This window comes from Oryx dammah, unplaced genomic scaffold (assembly GCF_014754425.2).
Source record: "Oryx dammah isolate SB20612 unplaced genomic scaffold, SCBI_Odam_1.1 HiC_scaffold_10, whole genome shotgun sequence".
In the NCBI taxonomy this organism is placed as follows: Eukaryota; Metazoa; Chordata; class Mammalia; order Artiodactyla; family Bovidae; genus Oryx; species Oryx dammah.
In genome coordinates this window covers 66,326,532-66,350,533 of record NW_024070194.1, presented here as the reverse complement: position 1 = coordinate 66,350,533, position 24,002 = coordinate 66,326,532, and the positions used below count along the sequence as shown (strand labels likewise).

Here is a 24,002-nt window from a genome sequence, read left to right as displayed (position 1 = left end):
ACATGGCTACTAGAAAAACCATAGCCTTGACTAGACAGACCTTTGTTGGCAAAGTAATGTCTCTGCTTTTTAATATGCTGTCTAATTCTGTTAGGTCGTGTTATTACGTGATAAGAGATTCCAGTTTCTTGGTACATTGATATAGTCATGGAAATTTGGGACAGATGTCTACTCAGAGCAGTGTTCAATGACTGTTGGGCCATGACTCGGTCATTTGGAACTGAGAAGAAGGCCAGTCTATCAACTTACTTGTTTCATCAAAGCCCAGTTTGCCACACTAATTTGCAGTGTGCAGAGCCCCCCCAAAGCTGAGTGGGCAGAGCTTAAATGACCATCTGGGATTCTGTGATCACCTTGAGTAGCTGCTCTGATGTTGGGAATACAAAGGAATGTAAAGGAGCCTTTGTAAACCATTAGAGGAGGGATGCATGGCTGTTACCCAGCTCCTCCACTAACCACCTTGGGTCAGGACAGCTGTTCATTCTTTCATTTGCTTATTTAACTCACTCCATTTGTTTATCTTATTTGTTGTTTTGGCCACTTCGTGGGACATGTGGGATCTTAGTTCTCCAACAAGGATCGAACCTGTGCCCCCTGAATTAGAGCGTGGAGTCTTAACCACTGAACTACCAGGGAAATCCCATAACTCACTCCATTTGCAAAAAATGCTAAGATACTTTAAAGTAAAATGAAGATATATTACTGCAGCATTATTGATAATAACCAAGACATGGAAACAAGCTAAGCATCCACCAATGTACGAATGGATAAAGAAGATATAGTATTGATATAATGGAATATTATTCAGTCATGAGAAAAAGGAAAGGAGATCCTGTCATTTGTAACAACATGAATGAACCTAGAAGGTGTTATGCTAAGTGAAATAAATCAGACAAAGAAAGACCAATGCTGTATGATATCATCATTTACGTGTAGAACTTAAAAAAAGCTGAACTTGTAGAAGCAGAGAGTAGGACAGCAGTTATCAGGGATGGGGTAAGGGGTGGGGAAATTGGGGAGATGTTGATCAAAGGGTGCAGACTTGCAGTTCAAAGACGAGGACCTAATGCATAGCATGGTGACTATAGTTAACATACTCTATTATTTTATACTTGAAAGTTGCTAAGAGACTGGATGGTAAATGTTCTTGCCGCAAGAAAGAAATGGTAATTATGTGAGGCAGTGGAGGTGTTAGCTAACACTGTAGTGATAATCAGAGTGCAGTATGTAAGTATATCAGAGCAACATGATGTACACCATAAACTTATGCAATGTTATATGTCCATTTAAAGAATAGATATCTTGACATTCTAACCCTAACAATTTTTAGTATGGATTACGTGTTACTCCCATCCTGCCAGGAAAGGAAGGAGGAAAGGGAGGAGGGAAGGAAGGAGGGAAGGAAAGATGGAAGGAAATTTCCTCATATAACCAAAATGATATGATCACACATAATACAATTAATGGTTTTTAAACATCCTCTAATACCAGTTCCTGTTCAGTTTCCCCACGTGAGGCTGGGTCATACACTGAATTGACTTTATATCACTATAGTTGCTTCATTGGAGGAAGGAGAAAGCAGAACTAACTGAGTGATCTCTGAGGCACATTGCTTTATGTTTAATACATTTAGGGAGCTGCTCTGATTTTGTTCACTTAGCTCTTATTCTTGGAGCAGGCGGATTCAAAGTTTAGAGACTGTGACTCTATAGCAGGATGAGATGAAAATTTGGAAATGACTTAGTTGGGATCAGTTGAGACAGGTTGGTATTGACTCACCCTTGCTTTGACCTGTAGGTCAAGCTGTAGGTTGGACAAACAGAGCATTGATACTGGTTAGATAAATTGTACACTTACCAGAGAGAAAGAGGCAGTCAACTCATTTTAAACCCAGCAGTTTTGGGTTTAACCTTACATTTTATATAATCCGTAAATGTTTCCAATGCCATTCAGAGCTAGCTGAGGTCTTTGAGAGTCTTTTTGATATTATGGAGTTTTTCTCTGTGTTTTTAAAATTGAAGAATAGTTGATGTTTCCGGGTGGCACAGTGGTAAAGAATCTGCCTGCCAGTGCCGGAGATGTGCGTTAGATCCATGTGTCAGAAAGATCCCTGGAGGAGGAAATGCAACCCATTCTGGTATTCTTGCCTGGAAAATTCCACGGACAGAGGACCCTGTCGGGCTTCAGTCCACAGGGTCACAAAAAGTCTGGTATGGCTGAGCACACATACATGCATGCACGGAGTTCACAAATCTCAAACACTTTTACCCGTGCAAGGACCACCTAGATCAAGAGGTAGAACATTCCCGTCACCGAAGTCTCCCCGGTCCCCTTTCTCCAGTTGGAACAACATGCCCCTGCCCAGAGGTGATCACTGTTCTGACCTCTGTCACCATAAACTAGCTTTGCCTGATGTGAATTCCGTATAAATGGAGTCATACTTACATTTTGTGGGATTCATTTATGTTGTTGCATAAGTAAATTGTTCATTTTTCTGTTGTTTTGTAGTACTCCGTTGTATGAAATTTAGATATCCATTCTACACTTGGTAGATACTTGTTTATAGTTTGGGGCCAGTATGAATACAGCAGCTAAAGATGGTCTTGTGTGTCTTTGGTGGATGGAGTATGAGTTATTGATTAAGGTTAACAGACTGTCTCTAGGATTGAAGTTTACATTCAAGAGCATGGGGAGGATATCATACTGTCCATGCCAAATGGTTTTAAAATATATTGAAGGCATGTTACAATAGTACAGTTGACCCTTGAACAACATGGATTTGAACTCTGTGGCTCCACTTATATGCAGTTGTTTTTCATTACCAAATACTACAGCATTTACTACAGTACTACGTCATCTGTGGTTAGTTGATCCTTAGGATGCAGAACTGTGGATGTGGAAGGGCCACTCTAAATTATACTTGGATTATTGACTTCAGGAGGGCTGGTACCCCAGCCACCACATTGTTCAGGGGCCAACTGTGTATCAAAACAAAGAAATGAATTAGTCTAGTATACTTGTATTTAGCAAACTGTGCTGGTAAAAGCAAATCTTTTCTTTTGTGCTCCTTGACTATGATAAATATCCTAAGCTGGAGGGCCAATTTCCTGAAAGCCAAGATTCTCATGTGAAACTATGTTGTTTCCTTATGCCTTCTCTAAAAGGAGTGGGAAAAAGACCTTTTCATTAATTCTGCAAATAGGCATCATTTTCTAATTTTAGATTCTCACTGTGAAAAAGAGTCATGAATTACTAAAAACTCTGAGAATATAAACTTGTCTGGGGGGAGGTCTCCTCCATTGGAATGAATAAAGGCTTTAAATATTCATTTCTGTTTTTCTTTCCATGTCATTTTGGGTATTGTGAGGAAAAAAATATTTGCTGCTGATTTAGAACTGCTGAATACTCTTATAAAAATTTAATTCCCCCTGTATTAACTAGGCTTTCAAGGCTTTTTTAGAGAGCCTGTTGCTAGCCTTTAGAGAGCCTCTAATAGGTTGCTAGCAGGAAAATCTGTTAGCCTAGAGAACTGATGGATGGAAGTAGAATAGGAAAACTACCACTGACCCTCATCGGGGGATATTGCATTGATCTACATTTTAATAGTGCCTGTGTTTAATGAAACTGAAGAATTAGGTTAGCATTCCCTTTAACAAGGATGGGAAAAATTCTAGTGACGGATGCCATAGCCATACATTTAAGGTATCACACCTCTTTATAGCCAGCTAACACTATTTTTAACAACCTGACAGAAGGGGTCTGGTGGTATGAACCAGCATTACAGATGTGCAGTCCTGTCCTGGGAATCTTCCCTATACATAACACCTGCCCAGGTAATGAAATGACATCTGTATAAGGTTGTCCCTGAAACTGTATATAACGCCAAAACATCAGAAGCCACCCAGTGTCATCAGTCATAAGGAAGTGGTTGAAGTGTGGTGTATGTGTACAGTGCAGCTAAAAGAGAGTGAGGAAGCTCCGTGTTCTGATGTGAAATGCCATCCAGGTTCATTGCCAAATGCAGAAAGCAAGGTGGAAGACAGTGTAGAGAGTATGGTACTTTTATGTAAGAAAGACTGGGATATGAAGATTTGTAGGTGAATTTGCTAATATCTGCATAAACACTGGATGGATAAACAGGAAACATACAGATGTGTTCCTGGAGCAGGCAGAGCAGAACAGAGTGATCAGGAATAGATATAGGACAGGCTCCTGTGTGTATTTTTTTAAAATATTACATTGACATTTTGAAGGATGCAGAAAAACCAATGAAAGTGCATCTGTCCCGGCATGCCCTTTGACATGGAACCGGACCATGAGTAGGTGGCAGAAGGTGAAGCTGGTTGAATGCATTGTGAGAAAGTGAGGCTACCTGCTCTGTTTCATTTCTCAGAAGCTAAGTCAGTGCATTCAGTGCTTATTGAGCCAATCAGCCAGTCTGCCATGCCAGGCACCAAGCTTCCGCAAAGCCGGCATTTTCAAAAGAGCAGACAGACAAGTAGGTGATGAGTGAGGGAGAGAAGCCTCCTGCTGCTGGGGTCCAGGGGAGGAAGTAAAAGGAGCCCATGCTGAGGGCAGAAGGGAGGGTCATTGCTAATCTTCATCCCTCTGTCTTCATGGTGCCTTCATGAACAATATTCTTGCACATGGAATAATAAAGTAGGGTCAGTTCTCAATTCTAATCTTTTGCTATAGCAGTCAAGATTTCATTTTACTGTAAGATCAGTATCACTGAAGTTTCAAACAGAGACATAAAGACATCAGAGCAGTCACTGTACCCCAGTTTACTGCCATGTTGGCAGGAGACCTGAATTTAGTGGAATAAATGAAAAGTGGATTTGGCCATCATGGTTTGTTTTCACAACAGTGGGGCTGTAGTGGAGATAATTATCTATATGAGATGTGACTATAACCATAGGTTATTAAATAGGTAAGATATTTCTATGACAAGTCTGTTATTTGTTTTTTCCATTCATAAAGTGGTTAAATATAAATTGTCCCTTTACTGTAACATACTAACTATAGAAAGTATAAACACATACAACACACCATGTACTCTTCACATTCTGTATTCATTGTCTGAAAATGCCATGGAGATAGTTCCACAGTGGATAATATAGACGTGTGGAACATTTACTTCCTGTGTTTATTCTGTTTTTTTTTTTTTCTTATTCTGCTGTCTTTATTGGTAGATTTCTCTTTCATAGTTTCTGAATCAGATGAAAGATTAATATGGTTATTTTTTTTAAAGTTTCTATGATGAAATGACTTTTTTTTTTTTTGAAATGACTTTTTGAAAGAGATTTTTCTCTGTTTCTTTGGGTCCAAGTCAATTTTGGTGAAACATGAGGATCAGAGATCAGAGGCATAGGAAAAATCTGATGGTCAGAGTGTTTCTTGCATCTCCAGTTCTACGACTTGAGTCTTGCTCAGATACAAAGGAATAACAACACAGACTGGCTGCCACACTTGGGAGTCTGGAATTTTCCTGGCAACCAAAGTCCAAAATATAGATGTATCTGGAGCCAGCATGTTCACAAACAATCCTAGGCTTGTGAGTAAGGTACAGAAGCACCTGCAATCAGAATTTGTTTTAAGGTTTGAAAAATGCAGAGTAATAAGATCTTTATTAATCATGATAAAGTCCATTCTATGGAATAGTTAATGGAATGTCCAGGGGTTCCAGAATCCACAGCCATCTTGGGAAATGCACAGCAAGGTGAGGATGGAAGCTTGCTGTTGTATCTCCCTGTGCTTTATTGATAAAGAGGTTTGGGCCATCTTTGAGATTGGATGTTTCAGAACTTTGTCAGATCTGTTCTCTTGCAATCCATCTCAGGGTGAATTCAGGAGGACATGGTCTTTGCTTCCTGGTAGATAAAGAAGAGGAGAGGCTGTGACTGCACGAGATCTTTCACTCTGCCACCTGCCTTACAAGATGTTCGCTGGCATCACTGGACCTGGCTGGGGAGGTCACTAAAGCTGGTCCCATGATGGTGGGACTGTCTACACTCTCCATCATTGACAGTAAGGCCACAGCCTTGTAACTGTGATTGACATGCATCAAGCGGCTATGCTCAGGGATAACACGAGGAATGTCGGAACTGTGAGGATACACACTTGGTGCTCACTGAGTTGTGTTTTATTCCTGAATTCATTTTTACAAAATTAACTTTATTTTTAAATTTTTATGGGGGTGTAGCTGATTTATAGTGTTGTGTTAGTTTCAGGTATAGAGCAAAGTGGATCAGTTATACATACACATGTGTGAGTGCTAAGTCACTTCATTCGTGTCTGACTCTTTGTGACCCTATAGACTGTAGCCAGCCTGACTTCTCTGTCCGTGGCATTCTCCAGACAAGAATACTGGAGTGGGTTGCTGTGCCCTCCTCCAGGGAATCTTTCCAACCCAGGGTTCAAACCCAGGTCTTTTACATCTCCTGCAAGCAGGTTCTTTACCACTAACCCCACCTGGGAAGCCCCACATATACATATATTCACTCTTTTTTAGATTCTTTTCCCATATAGGTCATTACAGAGTATTGAGTAGAGTTCCTTGTGCTATACAGTAGGTCCTTAATATACCAATTTTATGTATGTGAAAGTGAAAGTGTTAGTTGCTCTGTTGTGTCCAACTCTTTGCGAGCCCATAAACTGTAGCCCACCATAGTGTATATATATATCAACCCCAATCTCCCAGTTTATTCCTCCTCCACTTTCCCCTTGGTAACAATAGGTTTGTTTTCTACATCTATAACTCTACTGAATTCAAAGAGGAAATAAGAGCAACACAGATGCAAAGTGAGACATTTGGGTGATGGGGAATTTCAACCAAGGTGGGCTGTTTCTCTAATGCCTTTTGCTCTTTGGGATAGCGAGAGATGTTTTTTAACAATTCCATTCACCATTGCAACAAAAAGAATAAAATACTTGGGAATATATCTACCTAAAGAAACAAAAGACCTATATATAGAAAACTATAAAACACTGGTGAAAGAAATCAAAGAGGACACTAATAGATGGAGAAATATACCATGTTCATGGATTGGAAGAATCAATATAGTGAAAATGAGTGTGCTATCCAGGGCAATCTATAGATTCAATGCACTCCCTATCAAGCTACCAACGGTATTTTTCAGAGAAATAGAACAAATAATTTCACAATTTGTATGGAAATACAAAAAAACCTCGAATAGCCAAAGCAATCTTGAGAAAGAAGAATGGAACTGGAGGAATCAACCTGCCTGACTTCAGTCTCTACTACAAAGCCACAGTCATCAAGACAGTATAGTAGTGGCACAAAGACAGAAATATAGATCAATGGAACAAAATAGAAAGCCCAGAGATAAATCCACACACCTATGGACACCTTATCTTTGACAAAGGAGGCAAGAATATACAATGGAGTAAAGACAATCTCTTTAACAAGTGGTGCTGGGAAAACTGGTCAACCACTTGTAAAAGAATGAAACTAGATCACTTTCTAACACCATACACAAAAATAAACTCAAAATGGATAAAAGATCTAAACATAAGACCAGAAACTATTAAACTCCTAGAGGAAAACATAGACAAAACACTCTCTGACATAATTACAGCAGGATCCTCTATGACCCATCTCCCAGAATATTGGAAATAAAAGCAAAGATAAATAAATGGGACCTAACTAAACTTAAAAGCTTCTGCACAACAAAGGAAACTATAAGCAAGGTGAAAAGACAGCCTTCAGAATGGGAGAAAATAATAGCAAACAAAGCAACGGACAGAGAATTAATCTCAAAATTATACAAGCAACTCCTGCAGCTCAATTCCAGAAAAATAAAAGACCTAATCAAAAAATGGGCCAAAGAACTAAGCAGACACTTCTCCAAAGAAGACATACAGATGGCTAACAAACACATGAAAACACATCACTCATTATCAGAGAAATGCAAATCAAAACCACAATGAGGTACCATTTCACGCCAGTCAGAATGGCTGCTATCCAAAAGTCTACAAGCAATAAATGCTGGAGAGGATGTGAAGAAAAGGGAACCCTCTTACACTGTTGATGGGAATGCAAACTAGTACAGCCACTATGGAGAATAGTCTGGAGATTCCTTAAAAAACTGAAAATAGGACTGCCATATGACCCAGCAATCCCACTGCTGGACATACACACTGAGGAAACCAGAATCAAAAGAGACACGTGTACCCCAGTGTTCATCGTAGCACTGTTTATAATAGCCAGGACATGGAAGCAACCTAGATGTCCATCAGCAGACAAATGGATAAGAAAGCTGTGGTACATATACACAATGGAATATTACTCAGCCATTAAAAAGAGTACATTTGAATTAGTTCTAATGGGGTGGATGAAACTGGAGCCTATTATACAGAGTGAAGTAAGCCAGAAAGAAAAACACCAGTACAGTATACTAACACATATATATGGAATTTAGAAAGAAGGTAATGATGACCCTGTATGCAAGATAGCAAAAGAGACACAGATGTACAGAACAGTCTTTTGGACTCTGCGGGAGAGGGCAAGGGCGGGATGATATGGGAGAATGGCATTGAAACACGTAAATTATCATATGTGAAACGAATCGCCAGTCCAGGTTTGATGCATGATACAGGGTGCTTGGGGATGGTGCACTGGGATGACCCAGAGGGAGGGGATGGGGAGGGAGATGGGAGGGGGTTTTGGGATGGGGAACACATATACACTCATGTTGTATTCAAGTCAATGTATGGCAAAACCAATACAATATTGTAAAGTAAAATAAATAAATTAATTAAAAAACAAATTAGTTAAAAAAAATAAAGTAAGCATACCCCCAAAGCAGTGCACCAGCTTAGGGATCTTTCACAACTAGTTTTAGGCCTTCTTCCTCTACAGTTGTAGTTGATATATGCTCCGAATTGCAGATTAGTGGTGCTAAGAGGAGACTATATTGTTTTATCAACATATCTTTGGAGGCAGAAGTTTGTTGCTTGTCACAGAAACTGAAGCCTGCTTCTCCTGGGACCCCCTCCATCTCCTGTGTACACAGTAGATGCTATGTTCTGGTATCCATTTCCCCTGAATATTCCTGTCCAACATTTCTTACATCTTCTGCACAAATCAGGATCCTTAGCTTTTTTGTGAGTCAGTGAAAGAAGATTAATGTGTGTTTACAGTGGTCTTAGTGTTTTGGCCAAGCCCCAAGTCTGTTAATTTCATGAAAAATAGATGATTCTTTTGTGGACATGTTTTCCTGAAGGGACAGTTTCTATTTCTGGCCTGTTAAGAGTTTTTAAAACTACTGATAAGCATTTGACCATATTTGTGAACATCTCAAGGCAACCTGGAACGATGGGTGTAAAGTGTAATAGTATCAAGGACAACAGAATAGAGTTGACATTTGTGTATTTTATTGGCACTCACTAAGATTTCTTTGTCATATTTGTTGTGAGAAAGGAGAGAGATCAAAGGACAGATGAAACAGGCTCAGTGGGCTGATTTGATCCAGGGAGCTTTTATGTATTAATAACCGGTTAAGATAAGGGGGTCTTCACATGTTGCTGAGACAATGCAGAGGGAAGCACTTAACAGCAGCATGGATAGGACCATTCTGAAGGGCTGGAAAGAAAAAAAGGAGCATGATGCTAGAGAAGGTGCATCGCTTGGCAAAATTCTGTTGAGCAAACTGTGTCTTGGGAGCAAACTTATTTCCTGACTAAGAGGGCTAGGGAATGAAAATAAACTCTTAAGAGTTGATATATAGGCTTCCCAGGTTGAGCACAGTGGTACAGAATCTACTTGCCAATGTAGGAGTTGTGAGTTTGATCCCTGGGTAAGGAAGATACCCTGAAGAAGGAAGTGACAACCCATTCCAATTTTCTTGCTGGGACAATCCCATGGACAGAGGAGCCTGGCAGGCTGCAGTCAATGGCATTGCAAAAAGTTGGACACAATTGAGTGACTGAGCATGCATGTATGCATGCATACACACACATACACACATATATTAATGTGTCATGTGTTGGTGCTTATGAGTGTTTTTTAGTAAATTTGATCATTTGTTCATATTCAGAAGTTGACCTTTTTAAGTAAACAAGGAGAATTCATTCCTCACCAGCACTTCTCTATCTTTATCAACCAATTTTCTCACATCTGTGGTTGCCACTGGTGTGTTTTCACTACCAAGTTGCTGGTGCTTTTTTCTCGCCTGAGACTCAGAGGATGTGATATAAAATGCTGAGCTGGGTTCTGAGTTAAAATGTATCTCAAAACAGTAATAAAAAGTCCCTGGCTGTTTGTCCTTCTTCTCAGGATTGTTGAATTTCTAAGTAAGAAATTAACCAGGATGATGGTGTGTCAACACCTAGCACAGGCCTTGGCAGATGGATATTCAGTAAAATGTTCTTTTCCTTCACCAGCAGAAGTGCTTTTCAACCTTTCCCCCAGTACTCTCCAGAGTGGAGAGAAGCAAATACACGCTCTCAGGCTTCTCTGGGTGGTTCACGGAGTGTCCTGAGGACACCAATGCATCGGGAAGATGGGCCATCGTAATCTTGAGGCTTCTCCCACCCCCTGGCACCCACACTATAATTTTAGAAGTTTAGTGTTAATGGCTAATGTCAGACAAGGCAGCAAAGAGTGACCCAGTATAGTCACTTCAGGTGGGTTTTGTCACATTTCAAGTTCTTTGAAATTTGGCCACTTAGAAATTGTTTGTAAGGCAGTTCTCTTCAGTAGAAGTCCAAGTACACACTTGCTTGCCAGTCATTCTGAGCATCCAGCAGGGGATAATCATTTCTAAACCCTGCATTTGTGTGTATGGCCATAAAGTGGAAATTTGGTGAGGACATGCCCGCAAAGTCCCTAGAATTCTATGTATGTTAGTTATATGCAGAGCTTTAGTGGGGGATTTCTAATTGAAGGATAAGATAGCAGGGTGGCATTTCTTTACCAGTTCAGATAAATGAAATGAAACAAATCCTCTTTCTCACCTGGGCATTTCTGAGGCAGCCGCTTATTACATACCATTCTCAATTATCCAGGGATTGGTGCAGATAGTTAAAATTCTCTGATAATCCTAAAATGTCACTTTGGTTGTTACTTTCCTGTTTCTATTGAATGAATCTTATTTAAAAAACAACTTTTGACCCAAGGGGTAACATTTTGAGCAGCCCCTAGTAGACTATTCACGCTGTTGCATTGAATCATCCCTTCAACCCTGCAGTGTGGATGTTAGCCCACATCATAGATGAGGGGACCAGGGTTCAGGGAAGCTAAGTGCCAGGTCACCGGTGAATTATGGGGCTGAGGAGTAATTTCACCTCCCCGATTCAAGGCACATTCTCTCAAACTATTGCCTGCTCCATGGTAGAAATGGGATAAAATGTCCCAAACGCTAGGAGGAGGCTGGAGAAAGGTTAAAATAATCTTGAATCATCAAGTCCTGAGTAACCAAGAACTGATAAATATTTGAGAGAGTTAGTTTCAGTTTCTTCATGTAAAAGTACTGATACAAATTGTAGAAAGCAAATGAGATCATGGATTAAAAATACTTTGGTATGCACCAGCAGCAATAAATATGCCCAGGAAGAGTGTTGGTTCCTTAAACCACTGTCCATTGAGAAGAGTCTGTTTTTGTGACTGTACCTTTGGTCCTTCTGGGTTACGGGAGGGTCATCATGGTAGCTCTGAAGGGCTGTTTAAGCTGGCTGAGAGCAACATCTAGTCTGGACAAATAAGAGCTGCCAAACAAAGCAGCCTGTTAAAAGAAGGTTGTCATGGCCTGGAGCACACTTGCTTGTTGAAGATCTCCCGAACATTCTGGCTAAAAGGTACACAGGGTTTTGAGAACTCATTCTGAAACAAGGTACAGGTTCTCTCTATCAGCCCTGCTCCTTGAGAAACTTGCTCCTGCATATGTGAAGAGCAGAAAACAGTGAAGGATGCTGCCATAGTTAAGTGGTCAGAGTTGGTGGTGGGGAATCCACTCTCATATTTTCTTGGCAGCTGGAATCCTGGGAGCAGATGAATTGTTACTGGGGCAACATTCTGGTGTAAATAGTGCAGTTATTTCAAGGGTGTCTAAATATTTTCACCTCTGTTTAAAAAATCAGATTATCAGTTACACAAAGGCTTCCTCACTGATTTCTCTCTCATCACTATTCATTTTCTGAGACTATCAACTGAGACAGACATCGTAATGCCTGGTGTAGTAACTAGCGTGTTGAGGGATGACATGTGTATTTGCTGAATGACAGCAGCCTGAACAGTAGTCAGGCGCAGGCTGTGTGATGATCATGGGTAGGATGACCTCTTGGTTGGTCTGTATTCACATGAAACATGTATTATTTGGTTTTTCTTTAATGGACATTTTAAGTTGAGGCAATAGTTGATTTACATGAACATGGGAGTAACATACATATAACATATTATAGGGATAATATAGAGAGAGCTCAGGTACCCTTGGGGTGTCCCTGGTGGCTCAGATGGTAAAGAATCTGCCTGCAATACAGGATACCAGGTTTCGATTCGTGGTTCGGGATGGTCCCCTGAAGAAGGGAATGGCTACCCACTCCAGTATTCTTCCCTGGAGAATCCATGGACAGGGGAGCCTGGTGGGCCAGGATTGAGGCCAGATGAAGGGAGTGGCAGAGGATGAGATGGTTGGCTGGTATCATCGATTCAATGGACATGAGTTTGAGGAAACTCTGGGAGTTAGTGAAGGACAGGGAAGCCTGGTGTACTGCAGTCCATAAGATTGCAAAGAGGTGGACATAGTGACTGAACAACCACAACATGTACCCTTTATCCAGTTTCTCCCAGTGGTAACATCTTAGAGCACTGTAGCCCCTAGATGACAGGCCACCCTGACATTAGGATGATCTGCTGATTTTACCCAAAATTTTTTCCCTGAATAATTAAGAAAAAATATTTATTTATTTTAATTGGAGGATAATTACTTTACAGTATTGTGATGGCCTCTGCCATACATCAGTGTGAATTGGCCATAGGCATACCTGTGACCCTTCGCTCTTGAGCCCCTCTCCCACCTCCTTCCCTACTCCATCCCTCCAGGTTGTCACAGGGCACCAGCTTTGGGTTCCTTGTGTTATACATCAAACTTCCACTGGCTATTTGGTAATATATACATTTCAGGGCGATTCTCTCAAATCATCCCACCCTCTCCTCTCCTACTGTGTCCAAAAGTCTGTTCTTTATGTCCGTGTCTCCTTTCCTGCCATGCATGCAGGATTGTCAGTACTATCTTTCTAGATTCCCTATATATGCATTCAGTTCAGTTCAGTCCCTCATTTGTGTCCAGCTCTTTGCAACCCCATGAAACGCAGTATGCCAGGCCTCCCTGTCCATCACCAATCCTGGAGTCCACCCAAATCCATGTCCATTGTGTCAGTGATGCCATCCAGCCATGTCATCCTCTGTCATCCCCTTCTCCTCCTGCCCTCAATCTTTCCCAGCATCAGGGTCTTTTCAAATGAATCAGCTCTTCGAATCAGGTGGCCAAAGTATTGGAGTTACAGCTTCAGCATCAGTCCCTCCAATGAACACCCAGGACTGATCTCCTTTAGGATGAACTGGTTGGATTTCCTTGCAGTCCAAGGGACTCTCAAGAGTCTTCTCCAACACCACAGTTCAAAAGCATCAATTCTTCAGTGCTCAGGTTTCTTCACACTCCAACTCTCACATCCATACATGACTACTAGAAAAACCATAGCCTTGACTAGATGGACCTTAGTTGGCAAAGTAATGTCTCTGCTTTTTAATATGCTGTTTAGGTTGGTCATACCTTTCCTTGCAAGGAGCAAGTGTCTTTTAATTTCATGGCTGCAATCACCATCCGCAGTGATTTTGGAGCCCAGAAAAATAAAGTCAGCCACTGTTTCCACTGTTTCCCCATCTATTTCCCATGAAGTAATGGGACCAGATACCATGATCTTCATTTTCTGAATGTTGAGCTTTAAGCCAACTTTTTCATTCTCCTCTTTCACTTTCATCAAGAGGCTCTTTAGTTCTTCTTCACTTTCTGCCATAAGGGTGGTGTCATCTGCATATCTGAGGTTATTGATATTTCTCCCGGCTATCTTGATTCCAGCTTGTGCTTCCTACAGCCCAGTGTTTCTCATGATGTACTTTGCATATAAGTTAAATAAGCAGGGTGCCAATATACAGCCTTGATGTACTCCTTTTCCTATTTGGAACCAGTCTGTTGTTCCATGTTCAGGTCTAACTGTTGCTTCCTGACCTGCATATAGGTTTCTCAAGAGGCAGGTCAGGTGGTCTGGTATTCCCATCTCTTTTAGAATTTTCCACAGTGTATTGTGATCCACACAAAGTCTTTGGCATAGTCAGTAAAGCAGAAATAGATGTTTTTCTGGAACTCTCTTGCTTTTTCCATGATCCAGCGGATGTTGGCAATTTGATCTCTGGTTCTTCTACCTTTTCTAAAACCAGCTTGAACATCTGGAAGTTCACGGTTCACATATTGCTGAAGCCTGACTTGGAGAATTTTGAGCATTACTTTACTAGCGTGTGAGATGAGTGCAATTGTGCAGTAGTTTGAGCACTCTTTGGCATTACCTTTCTTTGGGATTGGAATGAAAACTGACCTTTTCCAGTCCTGTGGCCACTGCTGAGTTTTTCAAATTTGCTGACATATTGAGTGCGGCACTTTCACAGCACTATCTTTTAGAGTTTGAAATAGCTCAACTGGAATTCCATCACTTCCATTAGCTTTGTTCATAGTGATGCTTCCTAAGGCCCACCTGACTTCACATTCCAGGATGTCTGGCTCTAGGTGAGTGGGAGTGATCACACCTTTGTGTTTATCTGGGTCGTGAAGATCTTTTTTGTATAGTTCTTCTATGTATTCTTGCCACCTCTTCTTAATATCTTCTGCTTCTGTTAGGTCCATACCATTTCTGTCCTTTATTGAGCCCATCTTTGCATGAAATGTTCCCTTGATATCTCTGATTTTCTTGAAGAGATCTCTAGTCTTTCCCATTCTGTTGTTTTCCTCTATTTCTTTGCACTGATTGCTGAGGAATGCTTTCTTATCTTTCCTTGGCTGTTCTTTGGAACTCTACATTCAAATGGGTATATCTTTCCTTTTCTCCTTTGCTTTTCACTTCTCTTCTTTTCACAGCTATTTGTAAGCTGTCTTCAGACAACCATTTTGCTTTCTTGCATTTCTTTTTTGGGGGGATGGTCTTGATCCCTGTCTCCTGTACAATGTCACGAACCTCCGTCCAGAGTTCATCAGGCACTCTATCTATCAGATCTAGGCCCTTAAATCTATTTCTCACTTCCACTGTATAGTCATAAGGGATTTGATTTATGTAATACCTGAATGGTCTAGTGGTTTTCCCCATTTTCTTCAATTTAAGTCTGAATTTGGCAATAAGGACTTCATGATCTGAGCCACAGTCCGCTCCCATTCTTGTTTTTGCTGACTGTATAGAGCTCCATCTTTGGCCGCAAAGGATATAATCACTCTGATTTTGGTGTTGGCCATCTGGTGATGTCCATGTGTAGAGTCTTCTCCTGTGTTATTGGAAGAGGGTGTTTGCTATGACCAGTGCGTTCTCTCGGCAGAACTCTGTTAGCTTTTGCCTTCATTCTGTACTCCAAGGCCAAATTTGCCTGTTACTCCAGGTGTTTCTTGACTTCCTACTTTTGCATTCCAATCCCCTATAATGAAAAGGACGTCTTTTTTGGGTGTTAGTTCTAGCAGGTCTTGTAGGTCTTCATAGAACCATTCAACTTCAGCTTCTTCAGCGTTACTGGTCGGGGCATAGACTTGGATTACTGTGATATTGAATGGTTTGCCTTGGAAACGAACAGAGATCATTCTGTCATTTTTGAGACTGCATCCAAGTACTGCATTTCGGACTCTTTTGTTGACCATGATGGTTACTCCATTTCTTCTAAGGGATTCCTGCCCACAGTAGTAGATATAATGGTCATCTGAGTTAAATTCACCCATTCCAGTCCATTTTAGTTCACTGATTCCTAGAATGTCGACGTTCACTCTTGCCATCTCCTGTTTGACCACTTCCAATTTGCCTTGATTCGTGTACCTAACATTCCAGGTTTCTATGCAATATTGCTTTTTACAGCATTGAATCTTGCTTCTATCACCAGTCCCATCCACAGTTGGGTGTTGTTTTTGCTTTGGCTCCATCCCTTCATTCTTTCTGGAATTATTTCTCCACTTATCTCCAGTAGCATATTGGGCACCTACTGACCTGGGGAGTTCATCTCTCAATATCCTATCCTTTTGCTTTTTCATACTGTTCATGGGGTTCTTGAGGCAAGAATACTGAAGTCGTTTGCCATTCCCTTCTCTAGTGGACCACATTCTGTCAGACCTCTCCACCATGACCCGTCCGTCTTGGGTGGCCCCCACATGGCATGGCTTAGTTTCATTGAGTTAGACAGTGCTGTGGTCCATGTGATCAGATTGGCTAGTTGTCTGTGATTGTGGTTTCAGTCTTATCTGCCCTCTGATGCCCTGTCTCAGCGACTACCATCTTACTTGGGTTTCTCTTACCTTGGAGGTGAGGTATCTCTTCACAGCTGCTCCAGGAAAGCACAGCCGCCACTCCTTACCTTGGACGTGGGGTAGCTCCTCTCGGCCACGCTCGTGTGCCATCGCATATAATGAATATAACCTATGCATTAATATATGATATTTGTGTTTCTTTTTCTGACTTACTTCACTCTGTATAATAGGCTCTAGGTTCATCCACCTCATTAGAACTGACTCAAATGTGTTCGTTTTTATAGCTGAGTAATATTCCATTGTGTATATGTACCACAACTTCCTTATCCATTCATCTGCTGATGGACATCTAGGTTGCTTCCATGTCCTAGCTATTGTAAATAGTGCTGCAGTGAACGTTGGGGATACATGTGTCTTTTTCAGTTCTGGTTTGCTCAGGATATAGGCCCAGTAGTGAAGTTGTGGGTTATATGGTAGTTTTTAGGGCTTCCCAGGTGGCGCTAGTGATAAAAAACCCACCTGCCATTGCAGGTAAACCTAAGAGACACAGGTTCGATCCCTGGGTCAGGAAGATCCCTTGCAGGAGGGCATGGCAACCCACTCCAGGGTTCTTGCGTGGGGAATCCCATGGAAGGAGCCTGGCAGGCTGCAGCCCATAGGATTGCATAGAGTTGGACACGACTGAAGTGACTTAGTATGCATGCACGAATGGTAGTTTTATTCCTAATTTTTAAAAGGATCACCATTCTGTTCTCCATAGTGGTTGTGTGATTTGCATTCTCACCAACACTATAAACGGGTTCCCTTTTGTCTATGCCTTTTCCAGCATCTGTTGTTTGTAGATGTTTTGATGATGGTCATTCTGATCAGTGTGAGATGATACCTCATTGTAGTTTTTATTTGCATTTTTCAGTGAGGTATCATCCAAGTGATTTGAAAATAATGAAATTTGGTTGGAGGATAAAAGCCAGGAAGTGGGCTTGCATGGCAAAGATGGAACTTAACTTTGTGGACAGCTGCTGGGCTGAGGCTGGTTCCCAGATGCAGAGAAGAAGTGAGTGTGGGATGAATGGGGTGGGGAGTCCCCAGGTGAGGAGGAGAGGTTTTCCCAGGCTATTGGTTGAACTGAAAACAGAAGAAAACTGTCTGGCAGCTCAAAGGCAAGGAGGGAGCCTTGTCCTACATTTTCCAGGGATGAGCTGGCCCCCTGGTGGGTGCCCCTCCTGCCTGCCTGTGCCCCCCTTTCTCTCCAGCCCACATGGCAGGAACATGTGTGATGGTTTACACTTGCAGGAGCTCAAGTCTGGTCTGCAGCTGAATCCCTGACCACACCCTACCCATTTGGAGCCAGAGTTTCCTGAAGGTTTGAGAAGAATGAGCTTCTGTCTTTGTCATCCTTTCCTTTTATGAAGTTATTTTTCTTATTGGATTCAGGCAAGCAAATAATTAGGTATTGGAGGGCTGGTGGTGCCTCCTTTTATCCATTATTTAGCAGTCTCTTCCCAAATCTCATCTGTCCCAGCAACCCACACAGCATCCTGCCCCCAGAGAGGTGGGCCATTAAAGCTGATGGAAATGAGGTCACCATCTCCACGGGGAGAGATGCTCAGGGGAGGGAGACCTGCAGCTCCGCTGACACAGAGGAAACAGGAGAGGAGGCTGGTGGTCCTGTGTAGGGCAAACAGCTGGGTCTGTTCCTGCGATCCTGGATATCAGAGCCCCTATGAGCCCAAGGGGCTCATCTGAAGTGGAAAGGTGGCCTTGTTTCCTTTTGGGGAGAGAAAAAAACTGCCCATCATGTTTATACTCCTGAATTAAATTCAGCATTCTAGAGTAGAAAATTGAGGTTCCCCCACCCTCCCTTTTGTGTATATAGACCTGTAAGTGTCTGCATTTCAGCCTGTCCAAGTTGCCGCTGAGGCAGGCCTTCCCTCTGGGATGCACAGGCAACCAGCCTTCCATTCCTTGCCTTTGCTTAGACACAGCCAAGAAAGGCGACATTTGGATAATATTCCCTTATTTGGCTTGCCACCCTGTGCTATACATTTAGAAAATAAAAGACACGCCTTTCATAGGAATTACTAATTCTTAAGTAACTGCGTAAACAGCAAGTTACTATGTGGGAACCCTGAGAGCTTTTTTTTTTTCCCTAGGAAAAGCTAATGTAATAACATGCTTTTGCAAATAGAGTATAATATTATTTTGTACATTTTTAAGAATCTAGTTTTCAAATTTGTAGCTTCTGGAGAAACTAATGCTGTATTTTACTTGAGTGATGATTTAGTTAAAAAGACCCTTTCAAGGGACTTGGAAAATGCACATGTTAAATTATTCTTTTAAGCTCTGATATATAATCAGTCTCTCTGAACCTTGTTATTCCTGGTAGATTTTTGTTCTGTGTCCTCACTTTTTTGGCTTACTAGGTTCTTCTTCTTAAGTATTGAACATTCTCTTCGGGGCACATTCTGATGTTTAAGTAAGTGGATGAGAACCAGAAAAAGGATGGTGAATTTCCACTTGATTGCTTTGGATTTTTCTTTGTATTCAAAGATACATCTCAGTGGTTCCAAATGTTCACATATTAGTAAGCAACCAGATAATTAGACATTTCAGATGGTCTCAGAATGTCCATTGTTACAGAAACACAGTTAGCCTCGAGGGCTGCATTTGCCTCCCAGATTTCATAATGATTTTCTCTAATGCTTTGAAAACCTTGGCTTAGTACATCTAGGCTTGCTTTTGTAAGTTATGGAATGTGTGCGCCCCCCACTTTGTATAAGGTGTAAAACCTTGAAGAATATAAAAATCAACTCTAATTTTGTCACTCAAAAATAACCGCTGTTCAATTTTAATATATTTTCCAGGCTTTTTTCTGTGCATAAATAGTTAACACAGTTGCTTTCATACTGTGTGTTGTTTCTTCCATTTTTAATTAAATGACATAACTGGGCGTTTTTCTCATGTTGCAGCATTGCCCCCAAATACTATATGTGTCTTTTGAAACCCAAGAAATCCAGTCTTGGTTTGAAGTGAGTGTCATGGTCCAGGGTACTGCTGCCTGTATACTAAACAGGGCCGCCCTGTGTATGTGTGTGTTTTTGTGTATGGTGTGCCTGTGGTGTGTGTATGTATGTGTGTGCATGTGTAGGGGATGTTGTGTGCTGCATGCATGTGTGTGTGCACGTGTGGTATATGTGTATGTATGTGTTTAGGTATATATTAATGTATATATATGTATGTGTTGTGTGTGTGTGTGGTGTGTATATGTGTGTGTGTGTGGTGTGTATGTGGATATGCATGTGTGGATGTGTGTGGGTGTATGTATGCATGTATAGGTTTGTGTGGTGTGTATGTATGTGTAGTGTGTGTGTGTGTGTGTGTGTGGTGTGTGTATATGAGTGTGTGTGGGGTTGATCCTCCCTCTGGCAGTCAGAGTACCATCGGTCCCCTCTCATTCTCCTCTCTTGCTCTGTGCCTTCCTATCACCCCATGTGTGTTTCTGGCATACTTATTTTTAGTGTTCCTTCTGCATTGGCTGGTGTGGATCAGAAGCCGGAGGCTGAGCTGCTGCACGTTGATCAGCTCCCCTGCCTGTGTGCATGCTTCCTACAGGTGGTGGGAACGGACTTGTGGTCCTGGAGTGTGGGCTTCAGCCCTGGTCGACATCTGCACCTGGGTACAAGTGGGGCGGCTTCCTTTTGATCCCCTTTCACGTTTATTTGGGGCCTGAACTCACTTGTCCTGATGTTGACTTCTAACTGGAAATAGCACCTCATTTTAGATGGTGAGCCCACTTTTCAGTGTGGGGCTAGCTTTGCCTGTCAGGTGACCATATGAAATGTGTCCTGAGTCTTTGACTAGAGCTTAACAACCCTGAACCTGAAGGTTAAAGGCCAGGAGCGGTCCTGGCTGCTGAGGGCCTTTCTGCTCGTCAGTTCCTGAGAATCATGAAAGACAGCACTAGAAACCGCCTACCACCTTGCACTCCACCCTGGGTTCTCCACCCATCTCTCCACCTGCCGAATGGGTCTCAGATTTCTTCATTTACCGCTGGCGCAGTAACAAGGAGAGATGGTGAGAAAGTCGTGCTTCTGAACATGTTTAATCTGACATGTCTCTGCTCTTCTCCTTCGCTTAGTGCACTTACCCCTTTTGGGGGTACATCACTCAGATTACTGAGGTGTGAGAGAGGGCACTTTGAGATACAGAGGAGCCACTCTCCACGCGGCTCCCCACCATTCTTCTCTGTGTGTTCCGGTCTAAAGTTATCACAAGCATGGATGGCTTGAGCCCTGGCAAGATCCATGATCCTCAGATAACCTGTGCACTGTGTCACTGATTGCTTGGCCCACGTGTCCTTTGCTTCTTTCCTTCCTGAGATTAGGCTTCCCTGATGACTCAGACGGTAAAGCGTCTGTCTGCAGTGTGGAAGACCCAGGTTCGATCCCTTGGTTGGGAAGATCCCCTGGAGAAGGAAATGGCAACCCACTCCAGTATTCTTACCTGAAAAATCCCATGGACAGCAGAGCCTGGCAGGCTACAGTCCATGGGGTCGCAAAGAGGAGGACAAGACTGAGTGACTTCACTTTTCCTGAGATTAAAAACCTTGCATCTCTTCCTTTCCCTGGAGCACATGCTTCTTCCCATGTGAAGTCTGGCACAGCTTTATTCCAGCCTGTCTTTTCTTTCCTCTCCCTTCCTTCCTGGTGTTGGTCTCACTCTTTATGCTCAACATTCATTCAGCTTTCATTGGATGTCTTCTATGTGCCAGGCCTCTCCTTGAGGCCGTGTGCACAAGGATCATTTTTAGTACAGACTCTGCCTCGCAGGAGCTCACTGCTCTTTACCTAGGGAGCCAGGTGAGCAGACACCTGTCCAAGGTGGGGATGGCTTTCATGGTAAGCAAGGGCCACCAGAAACTCAGAGAAAAGTGGGCAAAAGTCCATCTAGGACCAGGAAAGCTACCCCTGGTGAAGTTATGCCCCTTAAAGAATTTACCAGGTCAACTTGGGGCAGAGGGTGTGCAGACAGAAGGAATAGCACATGCAGAGCTGGAGGCATAAATGGTGTGGCGTGTTGGTGAAGATCAGTTTGCAGGGTTATCTGTGCAGGAATCAAGGGCAGAAGTTGCACTTGGATAAAGTAGATTGTGGCCACATCATGAAGACCCTTGTATATCAGAATGATAATAGCTAACACATGGTCAGGTACGGATGTGAGAGCGGGACTGTGAAGAAGGCTGAGTGCCGAAGAATTGATGCTTCTGAACTGTGATGTTGGAGAAGACTCTTGAGAGTCCCTTGGACTGCAAGGAGATCCAACCAGTCCATTCTGAAGGAGATCAACCCTGGGATTTCTTTGGAAGGAATGATGCTAAAGCTGAAACTCCAGTACTTTGGCCACCTCATGCGAAGAGTTGACTCATTGGAAAAGACTCTGATGCTGGGAGGGATTGGGGGCAGGGGGAGAAGGGGACGACAGAGGATGAGATGGCTGGATGGCAGCACTGACTCAAATGGACGTGAGTCTGAGTGAACTCCGGGAGTTGGTGATGGACAGGGAGGCCTGGCGTGCTGCAATTCATGGGGTCGCAAAGAGTCGGACACGACTGAGCGACTGAACTGGACACATGGGAGCATTTTATAGCTATTAATTCATTTAATCTTCGTAACAACTCTAAGAGGGAGGAACTGTTATTGTCTCCAATTTACAGATGAATAAACTAAGGCCAGAGAGGCTTAGGTTACAGGAGGTCTTTCAGACAGCAGGTGGTAGAGCTGGAGTTGAAGCCATGAGCTCTGAGTGACCACATGGCCCAGAGGTAATTCTCTAACTGGCAGCCTCTCATAGTCCAGAGCTGGACATGCTGGCTGGCCCCAGGGGGTCATGGAAAGGTGGGATGTTTTGTGGGAAAGGATCTGAGATTTGTGCAGATAATTCTTTCTCTTTGGAGACAGATGGAAACTTGATCCAGGAAGGCTGTTTAGAAGTCCTTGCAATTTTTGTGGGGAATCTGGTGGAACAGTCTTTTTAGAATAACTTTCTCAGAATTATGTATACTGAAAAGGCAATTCTGGAACCTATTTTTAAACCAACATTCATTTATAACAAAGCATGCCCTATATGCTAATGGAGCTTAATGTTTGAATTAAATGAGAGATATGCTGATATTATTTAAAGTACTGATATTTTGCTATATAATGGAAAGGAATTTTTTTATTAGATGCTTCTCTTAAGTCTCTTTGGACTTTCCTTCCATTTCTGGGTTGGATAGGAGACTGGCAATTTCACTAATAGTACCTTTGGGGAATCCGTGGAAGCCAGGGAAGGCAGCTGCTCTGGGACATTGACCTTAATTGGTACCTCATCCATGAGACACAAAATGGGTTTCTAATCATGTTTTTGTAGTAATATATGTATACACACACATATATACACACATGACATATATATATATATCAAAATTTACCATTTTAACTACTTTTAAGTGTACAGTTTATTGGTGTTAAGTACATTCACATTGTTGTACAACCATCACCACCATCCATGTCCAGAAACTGAAATGCTATACCCCATTAAATGGTTTCCCATTTCCCCCGTTTCCTGCTCCTGGCAGCCGCTGTTCTGCTTTCTGTCTCTGTGAATTTAACTACTGGAGGTTTTTCATAGGAAGGAAATCATATGATGTTTGTCTTGTTGTATCTGATTTATTTCATTTATAATGTCCTGAGGGTCCATCCATGCTATAGTATGTGACAGAATTTCATTGCTTTTCAAGGCTGAATAATATTCCACCTTGGTTTGTATAGATAAGTCACAGAAAATTATTTTATTCAGGTATAGTTGATTTGCAATGTTGTGTTAATTTCTGCTGTATAGCACAATGATTCGGATATGTGTATGTGTGTGTGTGTGTGTGTGCGCGCGTGTGTGTGTATACACACACATTCTTTTTCATATTCTTTTCCATTATGGTTGTTGCAGGATATTGAATATAATTCCCTGTGCTATACAGTAGGACTTCCTTGTTTTTTTTTTATCTTTTCTAAATATAATAGATTGCACCTGCTAATCCCAAACTCCTGATCCTTCCCTTCCCCAACCCCAACCCCTGCCTAGCAATCACAAATGTCTGTGAGTCTGTTTATGTTTCATAGATAAGCTAATTTGTGTCATATTTTAGATTCCACAAAAAAAGTGATAGCATATGGTATTTGTCTTTCTCTGACTTACTTCACTTAGTATGATAATCTTTAGGTGGATAAACTACATTTTGTTTCCATTCATCCATCAGTGGGCACTTGGGTTGCTTCCATCTTTTAGCTAGTGTGAGTCATGCTGCTGTGAACATGTAGCAATTATCTATTCAGTTCCCTACTTTCAGTTCTTTTGGGTCTTCCATGAGGTCTTAAGTCCTCCTAGATCTGGGTTTAAGAATTCTAGTATGGTTGTGTTTATAGGCATGGAAGTAGCCTTCTTCTTTTTCTTTCTATTCCT

The 24,002-nt window shown here is 42.0% G+C and overlaps 1 protein-coding gene and 1 non-coding gene across 3 annotated transcripts in view; both read left to right on the top strand.

The window, feature by feature from the left end:
* The window catches only part of CAMK1D (calcium/calmodulin dependent protein kinase ID), a 394,014-nt gene that overhangs the window by 76,629 nt on the left and 293,383 nt on the right, over positions 1 to 24,002 (top strand). The gene's annotated exons all lie outside the window — the stretch shown is intronic.
* Positions 3,612 to 3,740, top strand: LOC120869615. The gene has a single exon (XR_005722585.1). It is a non-coding gene; the product is annotated as a U6atac minor spliceosomal RNA (small nuclear RNA).